This window comes from Lithobates pipiens, unplaced genomic scaffold, assembly GCF_037356315.1.
Source record: "Lithobates pipiens isolate NorthernLeopardFrog02 unplaced genomic scaffold, aLitPip1_a1.2 Scaffold_13, whole genome shotgun sequence".
Taxonomy (NCBI): domain Eukaryota; kingdom Metazoa; phylum Chordata; class Amphibia; order Anura; family Ranidae; genus Lithobates; species Lithobates pipiens.
Window position 1 is genome coordinate 298,910,932 of NW_027507718.1, and position 17,497 is coordinate 298,928,428.

Consider the following 17,497-nt stretch of genomic DNA (forward strand, 5'->3'; position numbering starts at 1 on the left):
ACCAGGTATATTTTAGTTTCTAACGTTTGGATTGCTCAAATATTAATGGTGTCAAGTTCAATGTTTGAATTGCTTTCAAATCTAGGATTTCATCACAAATTAAATTAGATAGAAGGATACAGTAGTTTCCACAAATGTGGCTCAAATCTTGGTGAACTGATGGAAAAATGATGGTGTCAAAATGATAGCCTTTTGTATTTCAAGACAAATGTATTTGCAAGTGAGAACTGTAAAATTGTTAGTGATTGATGATTTCTAAATATAGACATATTTTAGTTATTGAGTGCTTCGTTTTTTTACACAGGATGAGCTCACCCAGGAGGAGGCCGGGACCAGTGGTATGGAGGAGGAGGCCGGGACCAGCCACACACAAGAGCTAGCTGGGCCCAGCAGGAGTCAGACTGAGAGCCAGGTCCCTCCCCTCCGCCTAGCCAGCAAAAGGCCCAGGAGGATGGGCCGTACAGAGGAGGAGTCCTTGGTGCTGATACGGCAAGCCACGCAGATTTTGTCCAAACCCCCCAATCCGGAGGAGGCCTATGCCACTTATCTGGCTAGCAAGCTCCAAGAAATGGACAAACCACAAAGAAACTTGTGTGAGGCAATCTTTTTTGATGCCATACAACGGGGTCTGAAGGGTGAGCTCACACCCACCACTAGGCTTTACAACACAGACCCTACTGCTCCTCCTCCTCCTCCTCCTCCTCCTACCACAACTCCACCACCAGAGGCACAGCCTCCAGCGGCGCGTGGAGGGAAGGCTAGACGGAAGAGTCGCAAGTGACTGCCTGGCTTCAGTCTGCTCTGAAAGAAGACGCAGGCTGTTGTAGTACCACAGTCTGGGGACATAGATCTCATCTGCTGCTGTTCCTGGTCTTTGGGATTCTAGGACCTGGTTGTGCTCCCTATGTACATGCTACGCAGGTTCGGAATTTTGGTGTCCACTCACTTGATGTGTGCCTGGGGGACAAAAGGCTTCACAAACGTCAAAATTATCTCCAGTGTTGCCTCCCTCTTGATTTATTTTGGTTCTGAGGAAAAATAAAAATTTATTATTTCCAAAAAATCTTGTATGTTTTTAATTTTTTTATTTTTTTTATCAATATTTTTGTATAATTTTGGGTTAAAAAACAAACTTTATTTGTGAGTAGGCAGATACATGTCAAAAGACTCTGGGGGTTATTTACAAAACACACGTTCATGTAAATATGCTAACTTCAAGTGCAATTTTTAAAGCACTGCAAGTGCACTTGGAAGTGCAGTCGCTGTACATTTGAGGCTTAACATTTGAAATGAGGGGAAGCTCTGCTGATTTTGAACATGCAATCATGTGTAGGCTAAAATGCTGGTTTGGGTATCTATCTATCTATCTATCTATCTATCTATCTATCTATCTATCTATCTATCTATCTATCTATCTATCTATCTATCTATCTATCTCTACTTGCATAGTCCTGCTTGGCCCAAAAAAATGCAAGTCCATCTTGTTTCAAAACCCCCACCAAAAAAAAAAAAAAAAAAAAAATGACAATAGTAGTTCCAAAAATATATAGTAATAGATAAATTCTTTTTTTTTTTTTTCTGAAATAAATATATATATATATATATATATATATATATATATTTTTTTTTTTTTTTGTTTTGTTTTTAATTTGGAATATATTTTTTCTATAATTGGAAGATTAATCATAGGATGAGGATGAATAAAAACATGTAGTATAACTCTGTGTGAATATAAGCAGCAAAGCTACTTCACTTTTCTTGCATTACGAAGAAGAAAAGAACGGGCTATATTAAAAAACCACAAAATTAGCAGCATGACGAATATGCTAGCTTCAATACGAACACTAGTTTTACAAGACCGAGCGCTTCCGCCCTGTAAATTCTTTCTGAGTATGCGCGGAACTTAGTTTGACGAACAAGCCTACACACGAGGGGACTGTTCGCTGAAACAAGGTTTCAGCGGACAGTTTTTCGGAAATTCCGAAAAACCTTGTTCAGCAGACTGTTCGCTGAAACTGTCCGCTGAAAGCCCACACACGGGCGGACTGTCCGCCGAAACACTGTTCAGCGGACAAAGTTGAGCGAACAGTCCCCGCGTGTGTACGCGGCCTAAGAGCAAGAAATAAATACATTTTTTATTTTCATCCGGTGATCCTGCCACTAACATACTTTCTGTCCTATGATAAAAACAATCATTCAGCATACTGTGTCTATGGAGGAGCAGCATTGTAAAGGTTGTAAACCTCAGATATCAAATAATAACAAAGCATATCCTTCCATAGTATGTACTTGTCTCAATTAACCACTTCACATCCCGCATATAGTCATATGACGTTTGCTGGAGGGATCTCCCATCCTGGTCGGGTGTCATATGATGTCCTGAGCTTCCCCGCCACGTCACTTAGGACCCAAGACTGCGATGTCTGCCGGACACCCGCGATTGCCCGTTAACCAAGCAGGACCATGGATCTGTGTGTGTAAATAGATCCATGTCTTGTCAGGTGAGAGGAGACCGATCATGTGTTCCCAGTACAGAGAAACACAGATCAGGCTCCTCCCCTTGTGAGTCCCCTCCCCCTACAATTAGAATCACTCCCTAGGACACACAGTTAACCCTTCGATCACCCCTAGCGTTAACCCCTTCCCTGCCAGTGACATTTATAATGTAATCAATGCATTTGTGTAGCACTGATCGCTGTATCTGTCCGCCACAATGTCACAGTCATGATAAAAATCGCAGACCGCCACCATTACTGGTAAAAAAATAAATTATAAAAATGCCATAAAACTATCCCCTATTTTGTAGACGCTATAGCTTTTGCGCAAACCAATAAATATATGCTTATTTTGATTTTTTTTTACCAAAAATATGTAGAAGAATACATATTGGCCTAAACAAAGGACATTTTTTTTTTAAATTGGGATATTTATTATAGTAAAAAGTAAAAAAAAATATTGTGTTTTTTTTCAAACTTGTCGCTCTTCTTTTGTTTATAGAGCAAAAAATAAAAACCACAGAGGTGATCAAATGCCACCAAAAGAAAGCTCTATTTGTGGGGTACAGTGTTGCATGACCGCACATTTGGCATTCAAACTGTGACAGCTCTGAAAACTGAAAAATGGCTTGGGCAGGATGGGGGTGAAAATGCCCTGTATTGAAGTGGTTAAGAGCACTAAGTGTCATTTATGTCTGCTGCTTTGTTCCTCTGCTATAAGCATGAATCACTTCTGACAAGTTTTCCTGAAAGCAAGAGAAAAAAGGTCACAGAGGAGGAACCTCCAGCAGATTGACATTCTCAGCTCTGTCCTGCGTGCTGTGTAAAGGGGGGGGTCCCTTCCCTCCAATCAGCTATCAGAGCTCTCCTCACTGAGTTCTGCAGAGTGTAGTTTCAGTTCTCCGCCCTCTGCTTTCTGACAGCTCAGACAAGTTATGTAGGAGGATTTGTTGCAACTCTGTATATCACCTGAGACCAGTCACTTCACTGGGTATATGTAAGGGTTTACAACCACTTTAACAAACAAATGCATATGTATACATTGTACAGTCAATTGTGCAATTGGAGCATCTGTTAAATTCTGCAAGGAAACATGTTGCAAAAAAAAAAAAAAAAAAGATACAGAACAGAAAGGAAATAAATGGGGTTTTCCCCAAAATTGTAAAGAATGAGTACAGCTATTGCAAGCACTAATTCAGCAACACAGTGAAATAAAACCACAACCACCATGTCAAGTAATACCGTTAAAAAGATAACTTGGTTATATAGAACAATCTACACCCCCTTCCATCTAAAGTTTGCTATAGTTGAATGTTGTATTGGTGTGTTCTGCAGTGTTTACATTGGAATGGCTTAGATGTTTCCCATTATGGCTTTAGATGATGGCGTGGAAACCTCTCAGTCTCTTTGGATTTTGGTTAACCTGCCATACTGTAAATACCCTAGGGCATAGTAGGTTTTGTGGCTTTGCTGTCACTGGTGTCTTATTTTTCCACTCCTCTTTATAAAGTTATAGGACATGTTAGAGCTGCAGTACATCAGTATTAAAAGACTTTCCTCTCCCAAGTGCTGTAATTATAGGTCTAAGCATGGAACAGATTACATCTTTATAGCATAAGAGTTTACATGTGCCTTTCCTATTTGACAGCATAAACATGAATCCTCGGGTCACCTGAGCATTTGCATTTATTTATGTAGCGGCCCATGCTCACATTTAATGCTACGCTTTGATATCTATGGCCAGTCTGTGTTACCTAATGCGCCAGCAATACCTGCTATACTAGCTACTAGCTGGCGGGGCTAGAAGAAAAATGAAAAAGTATTAAGTATTCAGAAAGCTGTAATCCTATTTGCCCACAGACAGTTAAAAAGTTAGTTAAAAATACCTGTTTTGGAGGCTTTTTGCAGAGGTCTTGTGTTTGCTTTCTCTCCTTTTCAACCTATCTATATTAGTGGATGTGGACAGGATGAAAAAGGGTTGGATCATCACTTTTGCTGATGTATTTATCTCTCCCCTTGCTGCACTCCTAACCTTTGTAGGCATAACCAGGCTCTTTCTCCACAATGAGAGAGCTGAAATGTCAGAGGAGGATATGTGCATGTCTGTGCACCACTGCATTCCAGAGAGGACTTGGGTGAGAGGAGGGTGAAATCAAGGCCATCAGGATGACCTTGGGAACATTCAACATTCACTGCATTACAACTATTCTGAATGTTGCTGAGACTTTTATTTCAATATTTTATTGAATATATAGATATTATAGATTATAGATACTGTATATTATAGATATATAGATATTCATGCACAGTGTATAACTTAAACTGGCAAATCACCTTATAAACATTGTATTCTCATATCCAACCAGCAGGTTTGCTCTTTGTTTTCCAATCTCTTCTTAACTCCTCTCTGTTAAAAAAAAGCATTGTGTTTACAAAGCTGAGTAGCTCTAGCTGAAATTTACACACATGATTGAACGTGTTGGGGCAGTTAATTATCCTCTTCCTACCCCATTCCACTTTGTCTCCATTCCACTTTGTCTATTAAGATGGCTTTTGTAGAGAGTTCCATTCAGAATGAGAGCCAAATGCAAAAAGCTCTTTGCTTTGCTCTCTCTTTAGAAAACTATTGTCATAAATGCACCTGTAGGGAAGTTTTTCTTTTGCATATTTTACATTTTAAAACAATAGCTAACATATGACAGGTACCACATTGTGGTGAAACTTTAGGGTATGAAATCACAACAATAGTATTATAAAACCAATAAGGATTTTATTGATATTACAGTTAAAATATATTAAAAACTAGTGCTCACAACAAAATTACAGATTTTAAGTCTCAATAATTTTTGTTGTCCACGGCCCATACCCATAAACATCCAATATCTATATGCACAGCTTATAGGCATTATGCATGACACTTGGTTCAAAATTGTAAACATTATGCATTTCAACTCTGTTAGCCCTTGTACACACGGTCGGAGATTCCGACAACCAAATCCGTCGGATTTTGTCCGACGGATTTTGTCCGAAACTGTTGCATACATACGGTCGGACAAAGTTGTCGGAAAATCTGACGTGATTACGTTATTTCGTTACGACGGGACTATGTTCACGCTAGTAGCCAATAGCTTTGGTGTAGGAATTTGATCTGAGCATGCATGGCACTTTGTCCGAACGGAATTCTCTACACATGATCGGAGTATGTCCGATCGGAGCATTTTGACGGAAAATTTTACCAACAAGTTGGAAAACTTGGTCCGTCGGATACTCCGATGGAAACAGTCCGATGTAGACCACACACAGTCAGAATATCCGACAAAACGGTCCGACCGGACACATTCCATCGGAATCTCCGACCGTGTGTACAAGGGCTTAGATAGGTGACAGGGTGGGACATACTCTCAACATGTTTCTCAAAACAGAACTCTGATTCTTCAGGAAAGATATTGAGACTAAACTCTAAAATGGACATACAGTATAATGCATATTACTACCTATGTGAATAATAACAACTATATCAACCATATACTATATATTTGTAATTATTTAACCTCTTGAGATCCGCGCTATAGCCGAATGGTGGCTACAACGCGGACCTCCTTTGCCGGGACGACGTCTATTGACGTCGTCCCATGCACGAGCGGCGCGCTCTGTGATCGGCGAGTCAATGAGACTCGCCTGATCACCGATCCAAGCAAGGGGTCGATCCCGACCCCTTACCACGTGATCAGCTGTCAGCCAATGACAGCTGATCATGTGACAAAACAGAGCCGGCAATCGGCTATTTTTCCTCCTCGCGCTGACAGCGCGAGGGGAGAAAAAAAAAAGCGGTTCACCAGCGGCCGTGATCGGGACATCAGTCCCGATCACGGCCAGTGTATCAGTGCCCACCTGCCCCCTGCCAGTAACCCCCAGAGAATTAAAAAAGTGCCACCCAGCAGTGCCACCCATCAGTGCCCATAATGCCACCCAGAAGTGCCATACATCAGTGCCCACAGTGCCATACATCAGTACCCACGGTGCCACCTATCAGTGCCCACAGTGCCACCTATCAGTGCCCACAATCTGCCTCAACAACATTGCTGCACCTCAGTGCCACATATCCGTGCCCATCAGTGTCATCTACCAGTGCCCATCAGTGCCCATCAGTGCCGCCCATCAGTGCCCAGCAGTGCCACCTAGCAGAGCCACCTATCAGTGCCACCTATCAGTGCCCATCAGTCCCATCTATGAGTGGTACCTATCAGTGCCCCTTAGTGCAACCCATCCGTGCCACCCATCCATGCCACCTATCAGTGCCGCCTTATCTGTGCCCATCAGTACTGCCTTATCTGTGCCTATCGGTGCCACCTTTTCTGTGCCTATTAGTGTCGCCTGAGAATTGGTCTGGGCAGGAGGGGGGTTTAAGTGCCCAGTAAGCAAGTACTTAAAATATAATTTGTATTATTAAATCCATTCTGTGTAGTCTTCACTGGTGCATACACGCTAAAAGGAATCCCTGGGGCAAGAATAGGATAGAGAGATAGCCAAACAGCTTGTGTGAACATTTATGAGATTTAATGAGAGTGACAACTATATTAAATCTACTATTAATCAATCTATCTATCTATCTATCTATCTATCTATCTATCTATCTATCTATCTATCTATCTATCTATCTATCTATCTATCTATCTATCTATCTATCTACAGTATCTATTGTTGAACCGGTTGAACTAGAACATTATATTGTCTTAGCAGTATAGACTTCCCATCTGTCTCAGCCTTAAGCCCCGTACACACGAGCGGACTTTTCAACATCCAAAGTCCGACGGAATGATTCCGTCAGACTATTCGATCGTGTGTGGGCTGCAACGGACTTTTGATTCGCAAAAGTCTGACGGACTTTAGAAAATGGAACATGCTTCAAATTTTTCCGACGGAACTCCGCCGGACCCAGTTCCTACCGAAAAATTCGCTCGTGTGTATGCTATTCCGACGGACTAAAACCGACGCTAGGGCAGCTATTGGCTACTGGCTATGAACTTCCTTATTCGAGTCCAGTCGTACGTCATCACGTTCGAATCCGTCGGAGTTTGGTGTGATTGTGTGTGGCCAAGTCCGCTCAGTCGAAAAGTCAGTCGGAACTCCGGCAGAACTCCGGCAGAACTCCTTCGGAAGTCTGTCGGACATAAGTCCTCTCGTGTGTATGGGGCTTTAGTATTATAAATGAAACCATAATTAGGTTGCTTGCCTCTCGGAACTCAGGACATGAAGACAAGTGCTACCAGTAGTGCAAACCCATCAGACCAGTTAATCACAGCCTGTTAAGCTTATACAAAAAGGGATTGGGAGTTATTAACCAATGAGTAGTATATCCTGGGTTTTCGTCCCAGACAAAAGGTGCAGGAATTCAACCATGCCCCCCCCACACAAAGCCCATCCCCCCATTACCCTCCACAGGAGTAAAGCGCACTGCATCAAGGGGTGGCTGTGGAAAATCAGTGGGAGGGTAAAAATGCATTGCTAAATACCAGGAGTGCATTGGAGTTCAGGCCTGTGCTACATACAGAGTGCAGGGTTTTTTAATGCATTGTGTACAGACAGCAGAGTTCAGGAGTGTGTTAAGTACACAGTGCAGGGTTCAGAAGTACACTATATACAGAGTTCAGGGTTCAGGAGTGCGCTACATACAGTGTGCTGGGTTCAGGAGTGCACTATGTACAGAGTGCAGAGTTCAGGAGTGCACTATTTACAGAGTGTAAGCTTCAGGAGTACGCTATGTGCAGGGTGCAGAGTTCAGGAGTGCAATACATACAGGGTGCAGGGTCCAGGAATGCGCTATGTGCAGGATAAAAATGTAAGGAGTGTGCTACGTGCAGAGTGCAGTGTACAGTAGTGTGCTATGTACAGAATGCAAATTTCAGAAGTGTGCTACATACAGGATGTGGAGTTTAGAAGTGCATTGCATATAAAGCATAGGGTTCAGGAAGGCGCTACATACCGGGTGCAGAGCTCAGGAGTGTGGGGAATTCTCCAATTCTCCCCAAACCCCCAGTACAATACTCTCACCCCAAATTCCCCCCCAATCCTCTTCCTTTCCAGTACAGAGCTGTCCACTCACCCCCAGATCCTTTATCCCCACCTAGAGAGTACTAGAAAGAGGAAAGAGGAGCTGCTGTAGAAGAACAGCTAAAACAAATAGAGTAGGAGTGTACAGGCTTCAGGAGGAGCTGCTGCCATGGGGCTAAAGTGGCTGTGCACATCTCCCACACCCTCCTCTGCTCTCATAGTGATGTTCAGGGAAGGGAGGGTTCTGTGTGAACCACTGGAAGAGGAACACTGTCAATCATAGACACTTTTGAGTCAAGAATTCTTTCAAAGTCCGCAGGACTTTTGGGAAGAAAAAGTCCACCTGAGCCCACACACGGTCGAATTGTCCGGCGCACTAAGTCCGCCAGATAGTCCAATCGTGTGTACGCGGCATAAGGATCAGTAAAACAGTGGCACCAAAAAAAAAATTACTTTGACACATCGTAATACAAAGGGAAAGGAGAGCTATGTCAGACGGGCAAGCATATAACCTCCGACCCAACACAGCCGAACATATGGCCAATGGGCCATCTAGTAAACAATATTGCCCACAGCTTGCCCAACCCTATGAACCCACACCCTCTTTAATCAGAGGGCGTGTGCGCATGTTACCTTGCCCATCTGGTGTATACTCAAATCAGGTTTCCGCCCTCTACCATACCATAAATACCATTTATACCTGTAATAACTGATGCATAATCAATCGCAGGGGTGCCAACCCAGGGGTTTCCAGCCAGGGTTGCCATATGGAATAACATTTCCGAGCTGCATTTCTATGCTGATATGTTAGGTGCTCTTCAATAAGGATATAGTTGACCTGTTTTATCCATTATTTTTTGGTTGGAACATGTATAGATAACCGAAACCCTGCCACTAGCTTATGAGCTAAATACAATAATCTGATCACCGCTATGTTAATAGGGGGGATATATCGCTTCGTCTACCGCTCCCAAGATGCATATTAGGCGATCCAGCGGGACCGTAATCTGATAGACCGAGGAAATAACCTTAGTGATATCACTCCAATACCGATGCAACGTGGGGCAGCGCCACATCCGGTGAATTAGAGACCCCTCCTCCCCACAATGTTTGGGGCATATAGAAGAGTCTCTCCTTCCCCATAGTTGTAGTTGTATAGGTGTGCGGTAGGCCCTATGCAGCAAGAATAAATGAGACAGTCTGTGCAATTGTGAAAGCAAGGTAATCGGCCATGCCTGTAAGCATGTATCCCATGTCTTGTCATTTACTTCTCCAAGGTCCTCTGTCCAGCCCCTTCTACTCGGCAGGGCTGCCGAATCTTGTATGGATGACAACAGACAGGAATAGATGTGGGATATTAGGCGCTTTTTCTCCTGAGCGAAGAAAACGTCCTTTATTAGGGAATGACTGGAAAGTATGAGTGTGGAGGTCTGACTCTGAGCCTGGAGAGCATGTCGTACCTGGAGGTATCTATAGAATTGATGCCTGGGGAGGTTAAATTCTGTTTGTAGGTCCAGAAATTATTTTAGTATGTTTTGGTTATATAATTGGTAGATATTGAAAATTCCGGCCAATCTCCATGCCTGAAAGCCGTCCAATTTGAATACTTACACTAAATTAGGATTGTCCCATAATGGAGTTTCTGCCGGAAATCCTAAGATCTTCAAGCCAGACCTGACCATGGTCCAGAGTTTTTTAAGGAGAACAACAGTACCGTTTGTGGCAGGTGAGGTAACACCACCTCCAAACTCGCTAGTACTGAGATTTTCTGCTTTCCGGTCCGCAATAGGTTTTTGATTGAGTCAGATTCGCCCAGTAACCCAAAGCCACAAGTGTTGTAGTTGAAAAGCATAAAAATAGAGTTTAGGGTTAAGGACTGTGGCTCCTCCCTGATCTTTGCCATATTGCAGAGTGGAAAGGCTTATTCTGGCTACTCTTTTTTTCCATATCAAGGACCTGAACAGAGTATCAATGCGGTTAAATCATCCACTCGATATCCACTGCACAGAGTTATGTATAATGTATAATAGTTGGGGGCACCAAACCATTTTTTTATTTTTTGTAAAATCTTTATTTTGAAACATTTTAACAGAAGAATACACTTGAGTATACATTAGACAGGTGTATCAGGACCAAATAAAAGACAAATAAACTGTAAGAAACAATGACACCCGTAGATCCTTTTCTGGGTGGCAGAGAGTTGGTGGTCTAAGTCGGACACATAAGTCTGGTGCTCGACTCCTAACTAACGCCTGTAGTGTCTCTTGCATACCCATGCCTAATCTGGTTTCCCTGAGCTAGGGCCCTGCCCCAGAGTGCCTCTAATTTCAAGGTAGGGGATAGGCCGATGCCCAATCCCCCTCCCCCCTATATGCATGGGGTCGGGGAGGCATGGGGCCACCCCCGATGGCTACCCAGGAGAGGGGGGCTAAATTGCCTCCATCTACCTCTCCCGGGCCTCCCCCAGGGGTGAAGCAGGCCCTCAGCAATCCCACCGCCCAGGAGGGGTGGGTCTGTAAGGGCCCCTCCGGACAGAAGGATTCCCCTTCGCCAGCTAAGCAGGGTGGCCGCAGGACCATCTAGCCCGCAGGAAACCTAATGCTCGACCACATCTCAATACCACAGAGATCAATAGAGAGTAACTTCTTGAAGTGTAGAATATAGAGAAGAAGGGCGGAAAAGAACAGTAAAGGGGGTGGAAGGGAGAGGAAAAGGGATATAGGGGGGGTTGGGAGGGGGGGTGAGGAAGGGGGAAGGAGCCTACCTGACATCTCAGGGAAGTGCAGCAGTCCAGCGCCAGGCGAGTCTTAGCAGCGGGTTTGCCTCTCCATCCAGGGGGCAAGGAGGTGAAAAATAGTTACTAGGCAATAAAGCCATTTCCTGTGCGGAATCTCAGAGATGGTTCTGCTAGCTCCAGAAGAGCCAAGTCCATGACTGCCATATGATATCAAACTTAGTCCTTGTACCTCTACATGTTGCTACCCAATGTTCGGCCTCTCTAATGTCGTTAACTTTTTTGACCCAGTCTTCCCGTGTGGGGATTCTGGTCTGCTTCCAGTAGATTGGTATAAGACGTCTGGCCGCGTTCAGCAGATGCGGCCAGGAATGGTCTAGGAATTTGATCTGAGCATGCGTGACACTTTGTCCGTCGGAGTAGGCTACACATGATCGGAGTATGCCCGATTGGAGCATTTTGTCGGAAAATTTTACTGGCAAGTTGGAAATGTTGGCCACTCTGCCATAAAGCCCCGACTGGTGGAGGGCTGCAGTAAGACCCCTTTCACACTGGGGCTTTTCAAGAGTTTTTCAGGCACTTTAGTGTTAAAAAAGCGCCTGTAAAGCGCTTGAAAGAAGCCCCAACTGCAATCCCAATGTGAACGCCCAAGTGCTTTCACACTGAGGCGCTGCGCTGGCAGGGCATCAAAAAAAGTCCTACAAGCAGATTCTTTGCAGCGCTTTTGGAGCGGTGAATACACCGCTCCTAAAGCACCCCTTCCCATTGAAATCAATGGGAAGCGCCTGCAAAACGCCTGAAAAGCGCCTGCAAAGTGCTTTTGGCAGCAGCGCTTTTAACCCTTTATTTGGCCACTAGCAGGGGTTAAAAGCGCCACACTAGCGCTAGAAAAATGCTGGTAAAGCGCCGCTAGTTTAAGCAGCACTTTACAAGTGTTTTTTTGGCTGCTGGCAGTGTGAAAGGGCCCTTAAAGCACTTGGGCTTTCAAATTGGGATTGCAGATGAGGCTTCTTTTGAATCGCTTTACAGGTGCTTTTTGTAACGCTAAAGTGCCTGAAAAACGCCTGAAAAACGCCCCAGTGTGAAAGGGGTCTAATGGTTGACTTTTTACAACTTTCTCCCATCTCCCGACTGAGGGGCGCGCGTGGCGCGCTCTGTGATCGGTGAGTCTATGAGACTCGCCTGATCACCGATCCGTGCAAGGGGTCGATCCCGACCCTTATCACGTGATCAGCTGTCAGCCAATGACAGCTGATCATGTGATATAACGGAGCCGGTAATCGGCTATTATTCCCCCTCGCGCTCTCAGCGCGAGGAGAGAAAAAAAAAAGCCGATCACCGGCGGCCGTGATCGAGACATCAGTCCCGATCACGGCCAGCCCTACCAGTGCCCACCTGCCCCCTGCCAGTGCCCACTTGCCCCCTCATAACTATACATAATAAAAAATTAGTGCCCCCCGTCAGTGCCACCCAGCAGTGCCCATAGTGCCACCCAGCAGTGCCCACAGTGCCACCCAGCAGTGCCCACAGTGCCACCCAGCAGTGCCACCCAGCAGTGCCCACAGTGCCACCCAGCAGTGCCCACAATCTGCCTCAACAAAGGTGCTGCACCCCAGTGCCACATATCTGTGCCCATCAGTGTCATCTACCAGTGCCCATCAGTGCCCAGCAGTGCCGCCCATCAGTGCCCAGCAGTGCCACCTATCAGAGCCACCTATCAGTGCAACCTATCAGTGCCCATCAGTCCCATCTATCAGTGGTACCTATCAGTGCCCATCAGTGCCACCCATCCGTGCCACCCATCTGTGCCACCCATCCGTGCCCATCTTTGCCCATCAGTGCCGCCTTATCTGTGCCCATCGGTGCCGCCTTATCTGTGCCTATTAGTGCCGCCTTAACTATGCCTATCAGTGCCCACCAGTGCAGCCTATCAGTGCCCACCAATGCAGCCTATCAGTGCCCACCAATGCAGCCCATCAGTGCCCACCAGTGCAGCCTATCAGTGCCGCCTCATCAGCGCACTTCAATGAAGGAGAAAAATGACCTGTTTGCTAAATTTTATAACAAACTATTAAACATGATTTTTTTTTTTTTTTGCATCTTTTTCTGTTTGTTTAGCAAAAAATAAAACTCCCAGCTGTGATTAAATACCACCAAAAGAAAGCTCTATTTGTGGGAAAAAAAATGATAACAATTTCATTTGGGTACAGTGTTGTATGCCCGCGCAATTGTCATTCAAAGTGCATCAGCGCTGAAAGCTGAAAATTGGTCTGGGACTGAGGGGGGTTTAAGTGCCCAGTAAGCAAGTGGTTAAAGATTATGGAGGCCACTGTGCTCTTATGAACCTTAAGTGCAGCAGAATTTTTTTGTAACCTTGGCCACATCTGTGCCTTGCCACAATTCTGTCTCTGAGCTCTTCAGGCAGTTCCTTTGACCTCATGATTCTCATTTGCTCTGACACTGTGAGCACTGTGAGCTGTATGGTCTTATATAGACAGGTGTGTGGCTTTCCTAATCAAGTCCAATCAGTATAATCAAACACAGCTGGACTCAAATGAAGGTGTAGAACCATCTCAAGGATGATCAGAAGAAATGGACAGCACCTGAGTTAAATATATGAGTGTCACGGCAAAGGGTCTGAATACTTAGGACCATGTGATATTTCAGTTTTTCTTTTTTAACCACTTAAGGACCGCCGTATTGCCATTCTACGTCATCAGAATGGCACAGGCAGGCACAAGCACGTAGATGTACGTGCCTGCCTTCCAGCGGGTGGGGGGTCCGGGAGCGATCCGTGATGAGGGGATGGCCGTTGGTTTCTGGCCCCCCCCTCTCGATCGCTCCTGGCCAATGACGAACTTCCTCCCACTGTGTATTGTTTACACAGGAAGGAGGAAGTGATGTCATTCTCCTCGGGGCGGTCTTTTTGACCGGACTACGAGGAGAAGACACAAAGTAAGTGCACCAAAACACTACACTGACACATAGGTACACGTAGGTACACAAACCCCCCCCCCCGATCCCCCCCCGATCGCCCCCCAGTGTCGCTACTGTCACTAGGTAGCTAGTTATTTTTTTAGGTTCACCGCCATGTTTTTATAGCGCTAGGTACCCCGATATACTACCCAATAATGGTTTTAACATCCTGATTGCCCCTAGTTAACCCTTTCACCCCCTTTTGCCAGTGTCACTAAGCGATCATTTTTCTGATCGCTGCATCAGTGTCGCTACTGTCGCTAGATAGCTAGTTATTTTTTTAGGTTCACCGCCAGGTTTTTATAGCGCTAGGTACCCCGATATACTACCCAATAATGGTTTTAACATCCTGATTGCCCCTAGTTAACCCTTTCACCCCCTTTTGCCAGTGTCACTAAGCGATCATTTTTCTGATCGCTGCATCAGTGTCGCTACTGTCGCTAGGTAGCTAGTTATTTTTTTAGGTTCACCGCCAGGTTTTTATATCGCTAGGTACCCCGATATACTACCCAATAATGGTTTTAACATCCTGATTGCCCCTAGTTAACCCTTTCACCCCCTTTTGCCAGTGTCACTAAGCGATAATTTTTCTGATCGCTGCATCAGTGTCGCTACTGTCGCTAGGTAGCTAGTTATTTTTTTAGGTTCACCGCCAGGTTTTTATAGCGCTAGGTACCCCGATATACTACCCAATAATGGTTTTAACCCCCTGATTGCCCCTAGTTAACCCTTTCACCAGCGATCACAGTATAAGTGTCACTGGTGACGCTGGTTAGCCAGTTAGTTATTTAGGTTCCCCATCAGGTTTTTATATAGTGCCAGGGACCCCCATATACTACCTAATAAAAATTTGAACCCCCTGATTGCCCCTAGTTAACCCTTTCACCACTGATCACCGTATAAGTGTTACGGGTGACTCTGGTTAGTTTGCTTTTTATAGCATCAGGGCACCCACCATTTATTACCCAATAAAGGTTTAACCCCCTGATCACCCGGCGGGTGATATCAATTAGGTTTTAGGGTCAGGGTCTGTGTCGCCCCAGGCAGCGCTAGGTTAGTGCCAGTACCGCTAACACCCATGCGCAAAGCATACACCTCCCGTAGTGGTATAGAATCTGAACAGATCAATATCTGATCTGATCAGATCTATACTAGCATCCCCAGCAGTTTAGGGTTCCAAAAAAACGCATTGTTAGCGGGATCAGCCCAGATACCTGCTAGCACCTGCGTTTTGCCCCTCTGCCCAGCCCACCCAAGTGCAGTATCGATCGATCACTGTCACTTACAAAACACTAAACACATAACTGCAGCGATCGCAGAGTCAGGCCTGATCCCTGCGATCGCTAACAGTTTTTTTGGTAGCATTTTATATTTAAATCCGGAAGGAAGTGCTTGGTTTTCGGGGTCCCGTATGTGGCTAGGCTCCGAAAAAGTCCCCCACATGTGGTATCCTCGGGAGAAGCAGCAGAATTTATTTTGGGGTGCAATTTGACTTCTGCCCATAGCATGTGTGAGCAATATATCATTTAGTGACAACTTTGTGCAAAAAAATTTGCACAAAAATTATTCCATGGACTCAACATGCCTCTCAGTAAATAGCTTGGGGTGTCTACTTTCCAAAATGGGGTCATTTTGGGGGGTTTTGTGCTATTTTGGCATTTTATGGCCTTCGAAACTGTGATAGGTAGTGAGGAGTTAAATCAAAAATGTGCACCCTTAGAAATCCTGAAGGTGGTGATTGGTTTTCGGGGTGCCGTGCGCGACTAGACTCCCAAAAAGTCCCACACATGTGGTATCCCCATACTCGGGAGAAGCAGCGGAATATATTTTGGGGTGCAATTCCACATATAACCATGGCATGTGTGAGCAATATATCATTTAGTGACAACTTTTTGTAAAAAAAAAAAAAATTTTTTTATTTTTTGTCCTTATTCAATCCCTTGGGACAAAAAAAAAATATTCAATGGTCTCAACATGGCCCTCAGCAAATAGCTTGGGGTGTCTACTTTCCAAAATGGGGTCATTTGGGGGGGTTTTGTGCCATCTTGGCATTTTATGGCCTTCAAAACTGTGATAGGTAGTGATAGGTAGTGAGGAATAAAATAAAAAATGTATGCCCTTAGAAATCCTGAAGACGGTGCTTGGATTTCGGGGTCCCGTACGCGGCTAGGCTCCCAAAAAGTCCCACACATGTGGTATCCCCGTACTCAGGAGAAGCAGCAGAATGTATTTTGGGGTGTCATTTCACATATGCCCATAGCATGTGTGAGCAATATATCATTTAGTGACAACTTTGTGCAAAAAAAAAAAAGTTTGTAATATTCCCGCAACTTGTGGCAAAATATAAAATATTCCATGGACTCAACATGCCTCTCAGTAAATAGCTTGGGGTGTCTTCTTTCCAAAATGGGGTCATTTTGGGGGGTTTTGTGCTATTTTAGCATTTTATGGCCTTCGAAACTGTGATAGGTAGTGAGGAGTTAAATCAAAAATTTGCACCCTTAGAAATCCTGAAGGTGGTGATTGGTTTTCGGGGTGCCGTGCGCGACTAGACTCCCAAAAAGTCCCACACATGTGGTATCCCCATACTCGGGAGAAGTAGCGGAATATATTTTGGGGTGCAATACCACATATAACCATGGCATGTGTGAGCAATATATCATTTAGTGACAACTTTTTTTTTTTGTCATTATTCAATCCCTTAGGACAAAAAAAATAAATATTCAATGGGCTCAACATACCCATCAGCAATTTCCTTGGGGTGTCTACTTTCCAAAATGGGGTCATTTGGGGGGTTTGTACTGCCCTGCCATTTTAGCACCTCAAGAAATGAGATAGGCAGTCATAAATTAAAAGCTGTGTAAATTCCAGAAAATGTACTCTAGTTTGTAGACGCTATAACTTTTGCGCAAACCAAAAAATATACGCTTATTGACATTTTTTTTACTAAAGACATGTGGCTGAATAAATTTTGCCCTCAATGTATGACTAAAATTTAGTTTATTCGATTTTTCTTATAACAAAAAGAAGAAAATATCTTTTTTTTTCAAAATTTTCGCTCTTTTTCCATTTATATCGCAAAAAAAAAAAAACGCAGAGGCAATCAAATACCATCAAAAGAAAGCTCTATTTGTGGGAAGAAAAGGACGCAAATTTCGTTTGGGTGCAATATTGCATGACTGCGCAATTACCAGTTAAAGCAGCACAGTGCGAAATTGGAAAAAGACCTCTGGTCCTTAAG

The 17,497-nt window shown here is 44.4% G+C and overlaps 1 protein-coding gene across 1 annotated transcript in view; it reads right to left on the reverse strand.

Annotated features, from left to right (window-relative positions):
- Nucleotides 1–4,508, reverse strand: part of TNIP3 (TNFAIP3 interacting protein 3) — an 80,953-nt gene extending 76,445 nt beyond the window's left edge. The window contains exon 1 of the mRNA XM_077478571.1: nucleotides 4,382–4,508. The gene's annotated coding sequence lies outside the window, so the exon portion shown is untranslated. The remainder of the gene's footprint in view (nucleotides 1–4,381) is intronic.
- Between the last annotated feature and the right edge of the window lie 12,989 nt (nucleotides 4,509–17,497).